The 15,360-nt window shown below is 41.0% G+C and overlaps 1 pseudogene; it reads left to right on the top strand.

The window, feature by feature from the left end:
- The first annotated feature begins 385 nt into the window (after positions 1 to 385).
- On the top strand, positions 386 to 1,961 carry LOC100058525 (histo-blood group ABO system transferase 2 pseudogene; annotated as a pseudogene).
- Positions 1,962 to 15,360: the final 13,399 nt, after the last annotated feature.

Genomic DNA, 15,360 nt, shown 5'->3' on the forward strand with positions numbered 1-15,360 from the left:
AAGGATTAAATGAGATAATGCGCATTAACCTTAGCAGCCGATTCCTAACAACAGTGTAAGACTTGGTACCTGAAAAGTTAATAGTCATGGGATTTGGGGGGAATTAAGGGAATGAAGGAAAACAATCCTTGATCTGTAGATCTTCCGTCCCCTCCACCATGGCTCCCAAATCAGGGATCCTGAAGGATGGCCCACATTAGCCTGGATGGTTGTGATCTTGAAGAGAGTCTGATCTTGACCCTATGGATTTCTCAGGAAACCCAGTGCTTAGCACACTGCTAGTAAGTGTCAAGGGAAGGCCCGAGTACCAGCCCCGAACCTCTGGTTAGACTCCCTGGTGGCTGCTGCCCTGCCCTGCTTTCATCACAATCTCTGTCCTTGACCTGTTCAGTGGCCTCCCTCAAGCCAGTCCCCTGAGCCCATTTCCAGAGTCCTGACTGCTCTCCTGCAGGCTGGTCCTTCAGTTCTAGCTGTCTGTTGACTAAGGCCTGCACTGCGTTACTCTGACAGCACCAGGTCTGTTTAGATCCTGTCTTTCCCTGCAGGGCATGCCAGAATGCCCCCGTGCCCAGGTGCCCCCTTCTGCCAGGGTCAGGCCTCCAGGGAGCCTGGGCCGCTAGAGTAGTGAGCAGGGAGTGGGGGTGTGGGCGCTTTAGGGTCAGGGGTTTAGCCTCACCCTGCCTCAAGGACACCACTGAGGGTGGAGCTAGGCGAGACGAGTACCCTCATATCGTAAAGGAGACAAGAGGTGGCATCCTTTGATCGTGCAGGTATGGCCCAGCTGCTGCCAATATTGGCTGGGACACAAAGGTGCTGCTCACTTCGTAGAGTGACCTTTCTTCTCCTAATAGCTCTTGCCTTGGCCTTCTTTGGCTATTGTTACCTGAAACCGAGAGCCCAGAAGCTAGAAAACATCCAGGCTGGGGCAAGCGTGGCTGTTAGAGAACGCCATGACCTACAAGATGTAAATATACCAAGGATGGTGTATCCCCAGCCACAAGTGCTAGCACTCCCTAGGGAAGACGTCCTTCTTGTGACTCCTTGGCTGGCTCCCATCATCTGGGAGGGAACTTTCAATATTGACATCCTGAATGAGTGGTTCCGGCTCCAGAACACCACCATTGGATTGACCGTGTTTGCTGTAAAGAAAAACATTATCTACCTGAAGCAGCTCCTGGAGACCGCAGAGAGGCACTTCATGGTGGGTTACAAGGTAAACTACTACATTTTCACTGACCGCCCTGACCATGTTCCTCGCATTCCCCTCCAAAACGGAAGGCAGATGGTCATCCTCAAGGTCCAGAGCTATTCCAGCTGGCGGGACATCTTCCTGCACCGCATGGAGGTGATCAGCAATTTTTCTGAGCAGCGTTTCCACCGGGAGGTGGATTACCTTGTGTGTGCAGATGGGAAAATGAAGTTTACTGAGCATGTGGGCGTGGAGATCCTCGCCTCCTTGTTCGGCACCCTCCATCCTGGCTTCTATGGGCTGAGTCGGAACAACTTCCCCTATGAACGGCGGCCTCAGTCACAAGCCCAGATTCCTGAAGATGAGGGGGACTTTTATTACACAGGGGCCTTATTTGGGGGGTCCGTGCCAGAGGTTCACAGGCTCACCAAGGCCTGCCACCAGGCGATGATGGTCGACAAAAACAGTGACATCGATGCCGTGTGGCTTGAGGAGAGTCACCTGAACAAATACCTGCTTTACCACAAACCCTCCAAGGTCCTCTCCCCTGAGTACATGTGGAATAAGCAGCTACTGGGTTATTGGGGGGCAGAACAAGTGAACCGCTTGCTCAGAATTGTAACCCGGATTAGATTGAACGTCTTGGGGAACAGTTTCCAAGAGTGACAGTGGTGAGCAAAGCTTCCAGGAAGGGCTCAGAGAGGGCGATGCTCAGCTAGCTGAGTCTGCCTCCTGCCATGCTAGCCTTCATTAAAACCAGTTTTAGCAGAAAGGGTATAACTCTGCTTCCTTTTCTGTCCGGTCGCGGCCTAAGTCCGCCTCCCCACACTTAGTCAGGCCCAGCATCCTTCCCACCGCCATCCTCCTGCCACCACCAAACACACACACCTTTAGGCTGGCCCGAATCCTGGGTTCAGGCGCAAGTTCCCAGAGTTGCCACCACCTTTAGCTTCTCACCTTGTGCTCCTGACACCCTCAGGGTGGAGGAGGAGGGCGGTGTCAGCCTGTCCTGACAAAGGAGGGATCAGAGAGGAGATCTTTTCCAGAACAAGGAAGGAGGGCTTGGGACACAGTCTCCTGCCTCCTGTGACGCACAGGCGCACAAGGGCCTGCCTCAGCCCTCGGCCAGGCCCATGCACAAAAGTCTTCAGCTTTTTTGGGCAATTTTGTATTGAGGTATAATTGACTTATAACATTTATTAGTTTCAGGTGTACAACATAATGATTCAATACTTGTATACATTGGGACATGATCCCCACAATAACTCGAGTTAACATCCGTCACCATACATAGTTACAGAAATATTTTTTAATGATGAAGACTTTAAGATCTACTCTCTTAGCAACTTTCAAATATGCGACGCAGTATTATTAACTACAGTACCACGCTGTATGTCACATCCCCAGGACTTAAATGTTTTATAGCCGGAAGTTCGTACCTTTTGACCCTTTTCACCCATTTTGCCCACTTCCCCATCCCCTCAACACTCCCCCGCCTTGGCACCCACCAATCTGTTCTTTGCATCTGTGAGGCTGTTTTTTTGCTGTTCTTTGTTTGTTTGTCTTGTTTTGTGTTTAAGGTTCCACATGTAGATGAGATTGTATGGTATTTGTCTTTTCTGTCTGACTTCTTTCACTTAACATAATGCCCTCCAGGGTCGTTCATGTTGCTGCAAATAGCAAGATTTCATTCTTTTTTAGGGTTGAATAATATTCCTCTGTGTGTGTGTGTGTGTGTGTGTGTGTGTGTGTGTGTGTGCGCGCGTGCGCACGCGTGTGGGCATATACACCACATTTTCTTTGTCCATTCATCTGTCAATGGACATTTATGTTGTTTCCATATCTTGGCTGTTGTAAATAAAGCTGCAGTGAACTCCCGGGTGCAAATAGCTTTTTGAATTAGTGTTTTTGTTTTCTTCAGATAAATACCCAGAAGGAGAACTGCTGGATCATGTGGTAATTCTGTTTTTAATTTTTTGAGAAACTTTCATTCTGTTTTCCATAGTAGCTGCACCAATTTACATTCCCACTGACAGTGCACATGGGTTCCTTTTTCTCCACATCCTCGCGACATTTGCTGTCTTTTGTCCTTTTGATAACAGGCATCCTGACTGGCGTGAGATGACATCTTATTGTGGTTTTGATTTGCATTCCCTGATGATGAGGTGTTGAGCATCTTTTATGTGCCTGTTGACCATTGTATATCTACTTTGGAAAAATGTCTGCTCAGATCCTCTGCCCATTTTTTAATTGGATTGTTTGGTTTTCTGCTACTGAGTTATATATTTCTTATATATTTTCCTTATATATTTTGGCTATTAACCCCCTATCGGCTATATGATTTGCAAATATTGCTTCCCTATCAGTAGGTAAAAGTCTTCAGCTTTAAGCCAAACTGCTTCCTCTTTCAGAAATTGAAAGTGAGTTGTAGAAGGTAAGAGGTCCCTTTAGTGTGCGGGCGGGGAGGAATGTGATGCTAGGTCGAGGCCCTCTGTCCTGGCACTTGGCTTCTTCATCCCAAAGCATCGTCATCTGTGCACCGGGAGCAAAGCAGGTCCCCCTACTCTTCCCTCCACCTGCCAGCTGATTGCCTCGGTCCCACGTTCAATTTATCAATTTACTTACTTAGGGACTTGCCAGCTCCCTAGAACAGAATAAAAATTCTAGATGATAATAGGAAGTTCCTAATTGTCATGTAAACCTGTCTCTTTTACTAAGAAATGATTTTGCTGCTTTTCAGCAAGAGCCTGAAATCCTCCATTTTCTTGCCGCTGCTTTTTTTCTCTCATATACAGGAGAGAGAGAAGTCACCCATTACAATCTTTATTTCTCTTCCATGGTTGGTAAATATTTATAATTTTAGGGCCCTTTTCCAGCTTTTAGTCTCCAATTCTAAGTTGCGTGTTTTTCTGTGTCACTGCTGAGCAACCATTTTTGCATAAGAGCAATTTAAGAAGGTATTTTCTCCCTAATGCAAAATTAAAATATCCACGTGGGGCTCGCAGAGGCCTAACCGCCAGCTGAGGGAGCAGAAGAGAACCTGCCATCCAGGTCTCCCCGTCCCAGTCCGGCTCTGCCCACAGCCCTGCCTTAAGGGTTAGGGCCTCCCAGAGCTGGCCTCACACTGTTCAGCCCCGTCCCACCAGAGGCCTCATGCCCATCTCTGACCCCTCAACTCAGCTGCAAAGGAACATGGCTGCTGTGTCTGTCATTTCTGGTTTCTCATGTTGGGCTTCACACGTCATATTTCTTGGGTTGCTTTTGTAAAGCTTGGTTTACTTAGCTGTCTGCACGAGCCTCCATTGAGAATCTACATGCACTGACTCATGTGTTTAGCATGTAGACTCTGTCTGGGAGGATTTGCATTTACTATGTTTCTTATGGGGCTGTTTTGATATTTTAAGAAAGTGGGTGCAACTTTCTGCATACATTTGTCATTGCTCTGTGATGTCAAAGTCACGTTAAGATCTCAGGAAGCATTGAGTAGGGAGTGGGTGAAGAAGTTTCGGTTGTTTTGCATTGATACAATTCTTTTGGGGGATGAGTGGGTGCCTATCCTCTGCTCTTGCTTTATCAGGGACAGTTCTGACAGGAACATTAGATGATGATCCCATGGGCTTCACTCATGACATCGTAGCAAGTGTTCATTGAATCCCTACTGTGTGCTCAGACACCTGGCTAAAGGCAGAGCAATAACAAGGTGAGGAAAATATACATGATTCCTGTTCCTGGGACATGGTGATGCCCTCTTCCTACTTGATTCGCTTTTTGCACCAAGGGACTCATACTGTCTCCTATCTAACTGATTTCATCTTCTATGTCTCCTTTACTATCTCCTCCTTATCTGCTCCCCTGTTAACCCTGAAGGGCCCTTGGCACAGTAGGTGGGCTCTAGTCTGTCTATACCACTCTCTAGTTCATCCCATCCCGTCTCCCAGCTTTAAAGACCAAATATATAGCTCCAATCCCATCTTCCCATTCCAGACACACATTTCTAGATGCCACAGGCATCACAAGCTTCACAAGTCCATGGGAAGCTGCTGCTCCCCTTCTCGCCCAGCTCTCTGCTTTCCAGCCCCAGTGCCCTCCTAGCACCACATGACTCTCCGAGACATCTGCAAATGGGTTTGGTGAGGTCAGAGGAAACTGCTGGACAAAGTCAGTGGAGGAGTATACACAGTATACACAGCCCTTTCCTACTGCAGGTTTTTAAAAAACAAACTTTTATTTGGGGATAATTTTATATTTGCAGAAAAGTTATAGAGATGATACATTTGTGAAAACTAATAAGCCAACATTGATATATTACTATTAAATAAGCTCCAGACTTTGTTTGGATTTCACTAATTCATCTGTTAATTTCCTCTTTGTGTTCCAGAATACAATCTTCACCGTAAACACACTGTATTAACTGTCATGTCTCCCAGTCTCCTCTGGTCTGTGACAGTTTCTCAGTCTTTCCTTGTTTTTTGTGGTCTTGGCAGTCTTGAGCGGGAATGGCCAGGTATCCTGTTGAATATCCCTCAGTCTGTGTTTGTCTGGTGTTTTTCTCATGGTTAGACTGGCTTTTGGGGTTTTTGGAAAGATACCACAGAAGTGAAGTACTCTTCTTGTCACCTCACACCAGGGCGTGCATGATATCAATGTCTTATCTCTGGTGACGTTAGACTTGATCACTTGAATAATGTAGTGTTTGCCAGTTTTCTCTACTGTAAATTCCTTTTTTCCCTTTTCTTACTGTATTCTTAGGAAGTGGGTCACTAAGTCAGCCCAGGCTTAAGGAGGAGGAATATTAGGCTCCACTTTCTAGAGTGAGGGGAGTATCTATATATATTACTTGGAATTTATCTGTAAGGAAGAGTTGTCTCTTCTCCATTTATTTAAACACTTATTTATATTGTTATGGGCTCATGTGTCTTATTTTGAACTTTGGATTATAATCCAATTCCATGTTCCTCATTTTGGTGCAAATATTGTTCCAGCTTTGGCCATTGGGAGCTCTCTCAGGTTTCTTTCTGTCAAAGTTTTGGTGGACATCTTGTTTGTGCCATCAAACTGTTTTCCTAGAGTAGAAGGTTAACTTTGACTCTTGGGAGAGTTTAAATAGACAGAGTGCCCCCTCTGGTTAACCCAAGTTTCTGTTCTATAGGACTATAGGTCCTGCAGAGACCTATAGGCATAAAAGACGGGGGAAGACAGCCAACAGCAGCAGACTTAAGAGTCCCTGATGCAAGAGGTGAGTCACACACCCCCTCAGCTGCTCACTGACATTTCTGGATTGGCTAAGAAGCTCTAGCCAATCTCGGTGTCATGTTCACTGTTAGAGAAAGGTGAGACTACCAGAAGGAAGGATGAGACTGGACCTACTGGGAGTCAAGAAAGACCACAAGAATTTGTTTGCTTAAGAGTGAAAGGGAAGTTGCTGGCATAATCCAGTTGGTGGGTAGAATGGGAGTATTATCAGCCTCGGAGTAAATCCATACAGCCTCAAGTCCTGCAACTTCCCTGGCAGTAATAGATTCAGAGCCCAAAGTATGGTGTCCACCCAGCCTTGGGGCCTGATTCAGAGAATGTAGGCAGTTAAAATGGTTAAGGGACCCTAATCAGGTCCAGAACTCCCTACTTTCCTCCAGGACTTGCACTAAGGTAAAAGTCTGCTTTCTGGATGACTTTCCAGCCTATCTGCAGAGGCACACGCCCTTGTCCTTGCCTCCTCCCATGATTTTCAGCTCCACATTTTAAGCGAGTGCTGTATTTGGAGCCAGTATAAGTTGGGAGAGGATGTGACCAGGCTGCAAAAGTGACAGTTGGGGCTCGGATAACAACAATTTTAATATTTCTCGGGGCTGGCCCAGTGGCGTAATGGTTAAGTTCATATGCTCTGCTTCGGTGGCCCAGGGTTTGCAGATTTGGTCCCCAGGCACGGATCTATACACTGCTCATCAAGCCATGCTGTGGCAGTTTCCCACATGCAAAATAGAGGAAGATTGGTACAGATGTTAGCTCAGCGACAATCTTCCTCAAGCGAAAAGAGGAAGGTTGGCAATGGATGTTAGCTCAGGGCCAATGTTCCTCACACACACAAAATGTATATATATATTGGGGGCCAGCCCCATGGCCGAGTGGTTAAGTTTGCATGCTCCGCTTAGGTGGCCAAGGGTTTGCCAATTTGCATCCTGGGTGTGGACTTACACACCACTCATAAGCCATACTGTGGCAGCATCCCACATAGAAGAACTAGAATGACCTACAACGAGGATATAACTATGTACTTGGGCTTTGGGGAGAAAAAAGAAAGAAGAAGATTGGCAAGAGATGTTAGCTCAGGGCCAATCTTCCTCACCAAAAAAGCATACTTAAAAAAAATTATACATGTATATATCTTAATGTTTCTAAAATAGAGCTGATGGAAAATTCACAAGAAGAGGAGGTTTCACATAAACCCAAACTCAGATGCCCCAGGGCCAGTCCCCACCGTGCCTTCAAGTACCTTCTCATTCCCTTCCTGTCACAGCTTAGGCGGGTGTTCAGACTCCTGTCATTGGGCGATTAAGGAGACATCCTCAACCTTGTCTGTCTGATATTAGCCCTTCTTCACACTATGGGCCAGGGGTTCTCACTGAAGATTGAATTGAAGGATCAAGGAGACTATTTCATCCTTACAGATAAGAAGTTAGGTGATCCCGGGATATGGGATCTTCTTAGGCCCAGGACTCGTGCATGAGCTTCCTCTGGTGCTCCTAATCATGCTGTCTGATGCAGTCTTTATCAGGCCAATTCTAATAAAATAGCTGCAGTTCAGCTCTGTGTGCCCAGGGTCTGTGTGGAGTGAGTGAGGCCTGGCAGGATGTCATGAGAGCAGGTGAAAAGAACAGGTGTGGTCATTGAGAGCATAGGGACCGGAGTCAGAACTGAAATAAGTCTACGCTCTGCCACTGACTAGTTGTATGGTCATGGGTAAACCATTCTATCTTTCTAAGGCTGTTGCCTTATCTGTAAAATGAGAGTTGTTTGGGGATTAAATTAAATAACATACATGTCACCCCAGGCTGCACCAGCCTGAGAGGTTAAAAATGATGTCAACAGCCACAGACAGCCTTTCTTTTGCTCTGCTTTTATCAGAGTGGCCTCTAGCCCCTGGAAGGCCACTCCATTGATTGAAAGGTGACTCTGGAGATGACCTGGGTGAGCTCATCACAAGCTCTCCATCTGCTGGTGGCATATGCCATTTTCTGCCATTTTCCTGAGGAGGCTGAGATTTCTGCAAGGATTCTTGGCATGAATGTTGACTATGGAGGCTTAGCTGCTCTTGGGTTTTGCCACTGGGACCAGGATTCCCATCCTGTCTTGGTCCAGGATGCAGGAGAAAAGGAGAGGATGGAAGAAACTAATTCTGAGAGAATGCTGTCATGAAAAGAAGTCAGACCTTGAAATCTTTCTTGCAGGATGTGCCACATGAGACAAGCTATATGACACCACTGAGCTTACTTTCAAATGCGTCAAATGAGGTGATTTATCTACCAGTAGGCTAGTTGTGAGGCTAAAACACAGAGATTAGGTTAGATTAGCTTTGTGACTGAAGGACAGGGGCTAGGTTTTACCAACACTTTCCTAGAGACTAGAGCAGTGTTGGGCTCCAGTGAGTATGGCTCACCAAAAAAAAAAGGAAAAAATAAGTAACGTCGCTCTATTTTTCTGGGTCTGGCTGGCACAAAAAAGTCACATACAGAGGAATGAACTTGGGACTTGGGGCTAAGAGGCCCAGGTGTGAGTCCTGACCCTTCTCTGACCCGCTGGGTGAACTTAGGCATTTTACTTTATTGTTTGCTGCTTTTAAACCTTGATTTTACAAGTACTGGGCATTCTGCTAGACTTAACATTAAATGTGTCCATCATACTAAAAGGTACAACATTTTATTGAGAACTACAAAAGGAAATTTGAACAGATTAAGAATTAAATCATGCTCTTGTATAGGGTGAATCAACATTGTAGGAATATTAACTCTTCCCAAATTAATCTTCATTCCAATGAAAATCAATCTAAAGGTTATCCAAAAGAATGCATGCTTGAAATCACTCAGGAAAATTTAGTGTTCGGGATTTACATCAAGAAGAAGTGGAAGGGTGTGTGGGTTAGACAGGGAGGTAGTCAGAATCAGGAGGAAGTCAGGAGGGTATGAAAAAATACATTTGTATTTTTTTGTGACAAAAGTAAAAAAATATATTCTGAGTACATAATTTCTTAAACAAGGATACATAGAATCTCACACTCTCATATGCTCTTGTGGGGATGAAAATTGGTATCATCATACTTTAAAGAAATATCCCCAAGGCTTTAGGAAAGTTTTTACCCTCTGGTCAAGTAATTCGTTCATAAATACATAGTTTCAAAAGCTATTTCATAAATAAATCCTAAGAAAACAATCAAACATAGCAAAATTAAAAGGAACCTCCTTACAAGTAAAGTAATGAGAATGGTGGAGTGTAAAATAATGTTTTTAATGACATTTAAAGATATTATATATGCTTATGTAAAATATAAAAAACAAAATATGAAACAAAATATTATCATTAAATTGGAATCTTTATGTGTCAACTTAGAGTTTACTCATTTTCATTACTTTGTAGTATTTTTCATATTCACAATTTATTTATTCATTGTACTGTTTTTGACTTTTTGATATAAAAAAGGTACTGGCTAGACACACTCAGTTTATCAAGGAGTGGATATGTGCGTATTCAACTTTATTAGGCAAGTTACGTGGTTTTATTACCCAACTTTAAAATTTTTGCCAACTGGTAGATATGAATTAATAACTCATTATGGTTTTAACTTGCTTGTCTTGGATTAATAATAAGGCTAAACATCTTTTTATGTTTATTGGCTGAGTTTCCCCTTCTGTGATTTTCCCATATTTCTATTGAGCGATTATATCCTTTCCTTATTCATTCACTAATGTTCTCTACATCAATCCTTTTCAGTTATATATGATGCACATATCTTCTTCCCATTGGAGTCTATCTTTTCACTCTCTTTATGTCATTGTAGATTAACAGAGTCCTTGAATTTAATTTATCTGTGTTTTCCTTTATGGTTCATACTTCCTGTGTTGTATTTAAGAAATCCTTCCTTAGTTTGAGGTCATAAAATATTTTTCTATATTTTCTAATTGAATTTTGAGTATAACCTGAAATAGGGATTTCTTTTTATTTTTTCTGTATCATAACCAATTATTCAAGAATACTTAATTGATTTGGTGATTTTTTTCTTAGCTGCTCTGCATTGCCTCCTTTGTTGTGTGTGAGATTCCCATTCATGCATATATTATCATTCCCTCGTCTCTTAACGAGCTCCTTCTGGGACTCGGATAGATGTACATTGGACTTAATCTATCCTTTGTGACTCTTAAAGGTAATATCTTATTTCCAAGCTCCAACCATGTTAAAGCAATTTATTTTGTATGATACCCAATAGTTCATGCATTTCCAGTCTTAGTTGGTGAATTTGAGTGTATGGGGTGTGTGTGTGTGTGTGTGTGTGTGTGTGCCTGTTTGCATGTCTGTTTTCTGCTATATCTTAATCATGATTGCTTATTTCGTGTATTTAGTAATTTTTTTATTGTGAGATCGTGATCCTCGGAATTTTGTCTGTGGGACTTATTTGAAGCTTTAAAGTGGGTTCTTCCAGAAAACAACTGACTTTGCATTTGCTAGGGACATGGCCATGCCTATTTCTAACATTTGTCATGACCAGAGTGAGTACAACTGGAGGGCCACATACTACATGTCTAAAGTTTAAAAGTAGTAAGTTACGCTAAAACACTGTTAAATGAAATGTATTCTATCCTCCTTCCTTGATAAATATACATTTATAATAACAAAATGGAAACACATTTTAAAACCTATAGATTTTATAGGACTAGGAATTGTCAAAAAGTAAAAAACGATGGAATTTTATTATTGTTATTATGTATGCATATGTGTCCTCTTGATGGCCTCATACAGTTTGGGTTAGTCATAAAATATTCATTTTATTAGTCTATATATACTCTATAAAATTTCTTTTATTTGCCTTCATTTCAATAAAATCAGCAAATATGTTATAATAAGTAGTTTTCCTGTAACCTATTCTATTAACGGTAAGCAGCTAAAACATTAAAATAAAACGTAATTGGGAATGACATCAGCAAAATGGTGGAGTGGGCAGCTCCAAGCTCCCCTTCCTCCACAAAACATCAAAAAACAATCAAACTGTCAGAACCAACTTGGATAGAACTCTGGAAAACAGTCAAAGGTTTATAGCAACCAAGCAACTTAAAAGTGGTAGGAAAGCTTTGTAGCATTTTTACTTGCCCTTGCCCTGTCCCCTCCCTATCTCAGTGGCAGTCCTGAAGATTTGAGTCTGCATTCCCAATATAGGACCCTTGTCGCTGGTTCCAGAGGGAAGGATCAGACCTTATTCACAAATTATTTTTTATATCTATGCTAGCTTCTCTAGGGGATGCTGAAGGACTGACACAGGGTGTTCATCTCCAGTTCATCTAATTTCAAATTCACTCAGGCTAGAAAAGTGGCAGACATTGCTTAAAAACATTTTTAGGCAGATGAACAACCTGCAGCCACTTGGGGCAAAAGATTATGGTTGATACATGCAATAGACCACCCGAAGCCGTGGAGGGAAATTGAGAGAGTTACTTTGGGAAATTAGCATATTCAAAAGTGCCTCTGTTTATGGGAGAAATTTAGAAAGCCACGTGCATGCCCCATACAAGACACATGTTCAGAAAAGACTTTAGAAGACCTTAAGCTTTCACCTTGGACTGCTCTCAGGCTCAGTAACAGCCATGCTAAGTGTTGAGGAGGGCCATAACACAAAGCCAATCTTCAAATACTAGAAGAGATGTTTCTTCTTCTTTTCTCTCCCTTTCTTTTTGCCCTTTTCTTCTTTCTCTCTTTTTTTCCTTTTTAGCCCTTGGCATTCAAGAAATACTCTGTCACTAGCTGAACACAAGCTAAGAAACAGACATCAGTTTAATATACAACAAAGAAAGCCGTCTCTGCAAAAATAGTTGGGAAAAGCCACTAAACAATTAGACTACAACAGCCTTCAACAATTTAAAAAAAAAAAGCAAACCCTAGTTAAGATGAGAATCTGATTTCCAGAGTCGTCATGATATAATTTTCAAATGGTCCATTCAACAAAACAAAATAGCGCTGGCCCCATGGCTGAGTGCTTAAGTTTGCATGCTCCACTTTGGCAGCCTGGAGTTTTGCCAGTTTGGATCCTGGGTGCAGACATGGCACTGCTCATCAAGCCATGCTGAGATGACGTCCCACATAGTACAACTAGACCACTCACAATTAGAATATACAACTACGTACTAGGGGGCTTTGGGGAGAAGAAGGAAAAGAAAAGGAAGATTGGCAACAGATGTTAGCTCAGGTGCCAGTCAAAAAAAAAAAAAAGAACAAAATAAATGTACAAAAACCATCCCTCAGGAAGCTCAGACGTTGGACTTGCTAGACAAAGACTTTAAAACAACTGTCCTAAATATGATCAAAGAGCTAAAGAAATGTGAACAAAGAATTAAAGAAATCAAAAGAACAATATTTGAATAAGTAGGGAATATCAATAGAGATAGAAATTATAAAAAGGAACCAAACAAATTAGGGACCTGATAATTACAATAACTGAAGTGAAAAATTTACTAAAGGGGCTCAATGGTAGATTTAGGCAGACAGAAGACAGACTCAGTGAACTTGAACACAGGACAATTGAAATTATCCAGTCTAAGGAGTAGAAAGAAAAAAATAAGAATAGTGAAAAGAGCATAGTGAGAATAGTGAAGAAAGCATAGAAGAGAATAGTGAAAGGATCTGAGGGACACCACCAAGCACACCAACATACACATTAAGGGAGTCCTAGAAGGAGAAGAGCAGGAAAGGGGAATAAATAATATTTGAATAAAGAATGGCCAAAAACTTCCCAAATTTGATGAAATACATGAATCTATGAATGCAGGATGATCAATGATCACATTGAAACACATTATAATCAGATTGTTCAAAGACAAGGAGAAACTCTTAAAAGCAACAACTGAGAAGCAACCTGTCATATACAAGGGATCCTCAATAATATTAACAGCCAGTTTCTCATTAGAAACCACGGAGGCTAGAAGGCATTGAGTGGGCATATTTAAAGTGCTCAACGAAAATAAAGCCCTGTGAATCAAGAATTCTACACCTGGCAAAATTTTCCTTCAACAATGAGGTATAAATTAAGACATTCCCAGGTAAACAAAAGCTGAGTAAGTTTGTCACCAGTGGACCTGCCTTATATGAGATTCCAAAGTGAGTCTTTCAACTTGAAATGAAAGAACATTAAACAGTAACTCAAAGACATAGGAATAACCAAAATCTCTGGTAATGGTAACTACCGAGGCAAATATAAAGGCTAGTATTGTTGTATTTTTGGTTTGTTAAGTCCCCTTTTTATTTCCTACATAATTTAAAAGACAAATGCATGAAAAATAACTATAAATCAAAAATTCTGGGCACAATGTACAAAGGTGTAATTCGTAACAACAAAATAAAAGAGGGAGGAACAGTATAGGAGTAGATATTTTATATGCCACTAAAACTGACTTACAATAAATTCAAACTACATTGTTATAAATTTAATATGTCAAATGTAATTCCCACGGAAATCACAAGAAAAGATCTAAAAAACACACACGCAAGGTAGCGAGAAGGGAAACAAAATTATTCATTACAAAAATATCAATTCAACACAAAAAAGGCAGTAATGGAGAAAAAAGGTATAAGTTATCTAGAACACAAATAGCAAAATGGCAGAAGCCCTTCCTTATCAGTAATTATTTGAAATGCGAATGGACTAAACTCTCCAATCAAAAGGCAGAGATTTGTGGAATCGATAAAAAAAAAACAAGCTCCAAATATATTCTGTCTAAAAGAGACTCATTTTAGATCCAAAGAGAAATAGGTTGAAAGTGAAAAGATGGAATAAATTTTTGATGAAAATAGTAACCAAATGAGAGCTGTGCTGCCTGTACTGATAGCACACAAATAGACTGTAAGTCAAAAACCATTACAAGTGAAAAAGGACATTATATACTCATAAAAAGGTTAGTTTATCAAGAAGATATAACAATTCTAAACATATATGCACTAAACAACAGAGAACCAAAATATATGAAGCAAACAGGGACAAATAGTTCTACAAGAACAATTGAAGACTTCAGTGCATCATTTTCAATGATGGTTGAACATCTTGACAGAAGATCATTAAGGAAATAGAGAACTTGAACAACATGATAAATGAACTACACGTAACACACATATATAGAACACTCCACCCAACAACAGCAGAATGTACATTCTTCTCAAGGTCTAATGGAACATTCTCTAGGATAGACTATATGTTAGGCCACAAAGAAAAGTCTTAATAAATTTTAAGAGCTTGAAATCATACAAAATACCTTCTCTGACCACAAATAAATGAAGCTAGAAATCAACAACAGAAGGAAAACTAGAAAATTCAAACGTATATGGAAATTGAACAAAACAGTCTAAAAAACTCAATGGGTCAAAGAGGAATCACAAGGGAGAAAAAGAAAATCCTTACAGATGAATGAAATAAAAATTCACATGCCCAAACTAATGGAGTGCACAAAAGGCAATGCTCAGAGAGCAATTTATAGCAGTAAATACCTACATTACAAAAACAAAGATCTCAAATAAATAACACCTGAAGTAACATGAAAAAGAATAACAAATTAAATCCAAAGTTGGCAGAAGGAAGAAAATAATAAATATCAGAATGAGGATAAACAAAATAGAGAACAGAACAATAGAGAATCAATTAAACAAAAAGTTTGTTATTTGAAAAGATCAAAATTGACAAATCTTCAAGCTAGAATGAAAAGACTCAACTGAAATCATAAATGAAAATAAGGACCTTACTACAGACCTTAAATAAAAGAATTATAAGAGAATATTATGAACAATTGTGCATATAAATAAGCTAACCAATAAATTCCAATAATTTGATAACCTAGATGAAATGGATAAATTTCTAGAAACACACAAATTAGGTAAACTGATGCAAGAAGAAATAGAAAATCTCAACAAATCTGTAACAAGTAAAGAGT

Source organism: Equus caballus, chromosome 10 (genome assembly GCF_041296265.1).
Source record: "Equus caballus isolate H_3958 breed thoroughbred chromosome 10, TB-T2T, whole genome shotgun sequence".
Classification (NCBI taxonomy): Eukaryota; Metazoa; Chordata; class Mammalia; order Perissodactyla; family Equidae; genus Equus; species Equus caballus.